This window comes from Hipposideros armiger, unplaced genomic scaffold, assembly GCF_001890085.2.
Source record: "Hipposideros armiger isolate ML-2016 unplaced genomic scaffold, ASM189008v1 scaffold_357, whole genome shotgun sequence".
Lineage (NCBI taxonomy): Eukaryota > Metazoa > Chordata > Mammalia > Chiroptera > Hipposideridae > Hipposideros > Hipposideros armiger.
In genome coordinates, this window is record NW_017731707.1 from 1117305 (window position 1) to 1123272 (window position 5968).

A 5968-nucleotide genomic window follows, 5' to 3' on the forward strand; every position below is an offset into this window, starting at 1 on the left:
TATGTAGTCGTCTTCACTCTAGAACAATTCTCTCATCTTTTTTAAAAAATGAAATTGACACTTGACAAGCAGGCCAGTTAAGTTAGCTTGTAGAAGGTTGTATTTCTTTGATTGTATCTTATGAGTAGACTCAGGATAAACATTTTGGCAGAATCCTTAAGTAGCCTGTGAATCTCCCATTCATTGCATCACATCAGGATGCAATGGTCATGAAGTTATGGTCACATTTTTGCCAATATAAGTTTGATCATTTGGTTTCTGTCAGATCTTTTCACTTTGAGGATATCTTTTTCTTAAGCAGAGAATCTGGGAGGAGATACTTGGAGACCATTTGGATATCCTGTTCACTTGATGGTTTTAGCCTTCAATGATAATCCTTGCCATAATCCATTGTATTACATTGGTGGCTGCAAATTGAGACTTTCGAAATCTAGTATTCCATCTGCATTATTAGCTGGCACTCTTACAAAGAAACACTTTTTTTCTTCCCTCTACTCACTTTTTATGAATATCATCATGGGCTCATTGATTCTTTTTAAACATTCCATTTAAGTTACTGTAATGGTTCCAAATTTGGTCAGCAAGAGTACGTTTAAGCTTATTTGTTGCTTTTTGCTGTATAAGATGTTCTAGGTTTATCATATACTTTGCCTGTCGTAGACTGGGAATTGGCTGTTTCTCCAAGGAAGGAGCCTAGTTTCTTTTCTTGGGAATGGTATTTTGAAATCAAGATTTGGGTACTACTAGGGTATCTTTTGTTTCTGAACTCTTTCAGGGAACAGAGCCAGGAAATGCATTTTCTGCACATCATGAGTTCCTTCTGATACTTTCCTTTCAAATCTAACATTCATCCTCTTCACCCTCCCTTGTTCTGTATTTGTATGTTCCTTTTCCCATGGGAAGAACTTTGATTTGAACAAATCGGTATTTACCTATTTGTTTGCATCTACAATACATTTAAAATTATTTCAGAATTACATCAAAATCACAACCAACAATAAATTCACAAAGTGCAAAATTTACAATTTTTATTTTTGGAACATCTCACTAAAGGGTGCAGAGTATTGGTTTAAAAATTATTTGAATTAATTTTGATCCTACTGTATTCCAAATTTCATAAACCATGAGCTACTTTAAAACAATGAATGCATTGAATCTTGGGGGCAAACCATATAGTAGGAAGGAGTCAGATATGTTAGCGGTCTGCGAGTTAGAAATGTTGGCACTGTCTGAGATAGTGTGAGAAGGTTCTGTTTACACTTGATAGTGTTTGACTTCTAAGCTCTAGCTACAAGAGGAGCAAATTATACCACTTGTGGCTGTAGGACTCATTTTCCAGTATAGTAGGAAGAAAAGCTGGACATTTATGTTTAAGGAACAAATTTTCACAATCAGTGTAGGCTGCAGTATGCTAATATTCTAAAAGTTAATGATGTGTTTTGTTTCATTTTAAAAATGAACATCTAAGGGAAGGTCAGCCCAGCAGCGCACGCTCCATGCGTGGAAATTCTCTGGCCCCGCTGTTTGAACTCTGAGGGGCAAGCAACCTGAGGCAGCCTCCTCCCTTACTTCTTTTTGGTGCTAAGTATGGAAATGAAAAGCAGCGGTTTGCATTTGGTTGTTTTGCCAAAGAGAACAGGAATAAGATGGCATTGGCTACGTGTTACCTGCTGCCTCTCATTTTGGGCACTGGGTGAGCAACAGAACTGTCTCTATGGCAATTCTGTGGTTATAGTAAAAATGTGTCAACACTGGTGTATTTTAATAAATGTGCTCAAAAGTCACTATGTGGAACACTCAAGAAGAGCTTCCTGGAAAGATGTTCACTCACTATTAAATGCTTGTTATAGCTCATAGTATTTTAATAATTTTTCCTGTGGATGTCCAGCTTTTCACTGTTGTAAAGCCTTTAGAGTGATTGCTCCCATCTCCTGGGTGATGCCCTTGTACTGTTACTCCAGCCTCCTCATCCCACTCCCAGCAACAAACATATGCCAGTACTTACTTTCCAAAACGTGTAGGCATATTTGTGCTACGGTGTCATGGGAAGAGCACAAGACAAACAATCAGGACACCAGGGCTCTTATTTCTCTAATTTTTCCACTGGTTGCATGGCTGGGAGGACAAGTCACCATACTTCCCTGTGGAGACCTCCCATCTGTGGGATGATCCTGTGACTTAGCAACTGTTTTATTCTATACCGGGGGAGTGGGGGGGGGTGCCAAAAAAGTGTACACAACTTGTATTCATCTTCTGTTACTGGCACATATTGAGTATTACAATTTTAATGCAGTTTTTTCCTTTCTTAAAATATGTATACATTTTTTGGCACCCTCTGTATATAATGTGACTGCAAAGCCAATTTGCTTTATTTCAGTAGTTGGGTGAGAGGTCAACAAAATTCAGGCTAGAACTTTTAAAACTTTATCGGTAATTATGGGTAGGAGATAGGGTAGGAGTCAAGTTGTTAGGACAGATCTGGTCCAAAATAGAGGAAGGGGAAACAAACGAAAGGTTGGTTCAAGACCCCTACTTCAGGAAGAGGGATGGATCCTCAAGTTCGTTTCAGATCATTTTTGCTTGGTACACAACCTTTTGTCAAAGATGCTTTGGCTGTTTTTCTCAATACAAAAAAGTTTGTAAACAATAAAACCACAAAAGAACAGGGAGAAAGATAACACATTATATTTACACAAACTAGGCCACCTACCAATCACCAAATCAGCTACTCGTGAAGTCCTACAAAGCCCAGACAAATACAATAACTAGAGGGGGGCAGAAATTGGGGGAGACAAGAACCCAGGACCAGACACACCTCACCCAGTGTGTTCTATTGCATTTTCCCGTTTCAACACAGAGGTATAGGTTTTACGGTGATCTCACAGCATGTAAATGAAACCCCCTTTTCTCCTTTAGCTACCATGACAATCACTGCTGCAGCCTGGCAGGACACTGGCCCTGGGCACCACGAAGAAACCATCGCCATGGTCTTTGGAAGCCAAGGAGGAAAAGCCCAAATTTTTAAAGGTTAAGGAATTTAGTCCTTGTTTCATATATCCATCCCTGGGCAGCTCAAGATGGGTACAGAGTTACCGTTCTTAAAACCTATCTTTATCAGCTCATTATTTTTACAAACACACCTTGCTGTACAATGGTAGGCCTAACCCAATTCCTTGAAGGATGGAGCTGGTATGTAAAGTGAGTCCCAAACCCTCGATTAGAGGTCTGGACCAGGACAGGAATCGTTTATCACACATAGACCCCTCACCTAATCTCGGCTTCCCCTCTGCACCTTTCACCTGGCCCAGCCTCCATACCTCTGCACCGCCTATTCCTGTTCAGACTAATTTCCAGTCTTCCAGTAGATCAAGTCATGGGACATCTGGTTAAAATCTAGTCTTCCCTGAAACATTGAAGGTTGGAGGGGTTTTGAGAGGACACTATGGCAAAAAGCCAGCTCTCATTGGCAAAAAGAGGTAGTTCAATAGGCTATACAGTCCAAGTAGTTGTTCTCCCTGGGGATAAAACAAAGTATTCCTGCAGACCCGGAGCTGCTGCCCACTTATCCCTGAGATTGTTTGTGTACCTGAGAACACAGTGCAGGAATGAGGGCCTCAGATTAAAATACACAAAAATACAAAACCAGAATGTTTATATTATGAAAAAAAAGTTAAAATGCACCAGATAAGTCATTTGCACACAGCTTCCTGGAGAAAGTTGGACCTGAGGTGCAGTTATGAAAGGGACCAAGTAAAATTGTACGGGTCCTGAGTAGGGTGGGAGTGCGCTTAGGAGCAGCAGGTCTGCAGCCTGTCCCCCCAGCCACCCCATTTGCCTGTCATCACAACCCACCCCTTGGGACAGCACCCTATTCCAAGAGTGGGTAATGAGATAGATGTGGAAAACCCCTGCTTTACCCCCTGAGATGTGACCAACCACAGAATGGAGTCATGGGTTGGGTCCAATCTGGTCTCGGCTTAATCTTTTCACTCTGGCATAGGAAATATGGCATATCCTTCTTTAAAAGGAAAACTTTATCCAGCTTATTTTCAAAAGCTGGAGATTCTGGGGGTGGAGACTCAGATAAGGTATTCAGAGAGGGATTTTCCCCAAAGCCCTTCATTTGGATAGAGCGTGCCAAGAGGGAAGAGGGGGTGATGCTGTGGACCCCAGCTGGCAGTGCCAGCTGCCCTGTACCCACCCTGTCCCCACTTTCTCCATTCCGCCCATTGATGCGTGCACCCTGAAACTTCCTGATCGCGAAAGGATAGCGCCCCTGCCACCCATTCACCCACTGCGGCTCAATTCTGAGCCTTTGGGAGCAGGGCAGGGCTATAGATCGTCCTCCTCCGGGAAGTAGGCTGGCTTTCCCTGTGAGCTGGAGACCTACTGAGCCTTCAGTGGGCGGGAGGCCACCATATGGCTGATGCTCTGGCAGACGTGGCACGTCATGGGCTGGGGGCCAGTTGCATCCCTTGGCATGATGGTCTCGACCTCCACAGTTGTAGCACCTTGTCGCCCATTCATGTGCGCTTCGGCACGTTCTTCCCTTTTGGCCGCCTCTCACTCCCAATACAGAACGCTCTACCAGGGCGGGTGACTGCGATACATTTCAAGCCCTTGGCGGACTTCTTAACGCTCCACCAGGCTCCAGACGCCCTCCATGTGCAGCTTACCCTGGTGCACAAAAATATCCACTGGGGGGCGAGCGCGACCCTGGTGCGGGCGGTCATGGACAGAAAGCTGAACCCCGCGAGCACGTGGAATCACTTGCAGGTGCCGACTCTGAGCAGCAGCTGCGGCTCCTCTGCGGCCCCGGCCGCGTCTCCCGGCACCTCCTCCGGCTCCTCGGCGCAGCCGCCGGCAAGGCAGGTTTGACACAGAGCCCCTGGTGAGGCTAAGCCCCGCGGCCCGGGTCCAGGTCGGGCGGCTGCTGGCCCCAGAGAAGTCACGAGGCAAAGGAGTGGCTCTGAGAAAAGGCTGCTACGTATTTCTTCCCCAGCCTAAATAAATATACTTAAAATGTTTTCCAAATGTGTTTGTGGTATACTTTTTCCAAAGGGTATTTGCTGACAAAGAACCTGATCTTGCATGTTTATTGAAACAAAATTATCTGAATCCAAAGTTGGTCTTTTTCCTGGGTCAGCAAAGCGTCTCTAGGTCCAAAGAACTGTCGGTTTCTTTTGGACTCTGATCATCAGCCTACTTGGAAGATTGGTAACCAAGCAGAAAATGTTCTGGAGCATTCGTGCATGTAAATTATGTTCCTACTTCCCCAAATCAACAAGACATTTTGAGAATTATCAGCTACGTATAATTTTGCATTCAAATGGGATAAATGGAAATAGCATTATGTATTTTTCTTTGGAGACGTTTTTGTTTGGTGTAAGTTTTAAACACATTAACTGGCTCCATGTGACAGAGTTTTGGACATAATGTTGTTTTTTTCCCCTTACCACCATCCCCCTTTTATAAAACCCTGTGACTTTACACATTCCACTTTATTTGTTGTTAGTTCCGTGTGCTAACGTAATAAAGAACTTGTTCCAAGTCAGACATGTCTGTATACGGACTGTCTTTTTGTTCTCAAGTGAACATCAGTAGGTAAGTATGAAAATGGAAACAGACACGATTTGAAAAATGTTAGGTATGTGAAAATTTTTTAATAAAAAATAAAAATAAAGCAGCTTAAGGTTAATTCTTAATATAAAATTTTGGATCCTTAAAAAATACATTTTACTAGTTTTTATGAAATATTCAGTGGAAGTTAATAGCCATATGTATTGAAATTATACACCTTTTGTCCAAGATAGCAGTTTAAAGATACTTTCAAAAAATTGCCAACAAGACGTTTAAGGTGGTAGAATCCTAATTGTGGGCAGCCAGGATGGATTTGCTGACACACACCTAGGAAATGGTTTTTACCTATCCATATCTTGTACCTATGCTTTTCTCCAAAAACTATTTG

At 42.8% G+C, this 5968-nt stretch overlaps 1 pseudogene; it reads right to left on the reverse strand.

Annotated features, from left to right (window-relative positions):
- Positions 1-2917: 2917 nt before the first annotated feature.
- LOC109392922 (protein lin-28 homolog A pseudogene) lies at positions 2918-5462 on the reverse strand (annotated as a pseudogene).
- Between the last annotated feature and the right edge of the window lie 506 nt (positions 5463-5968).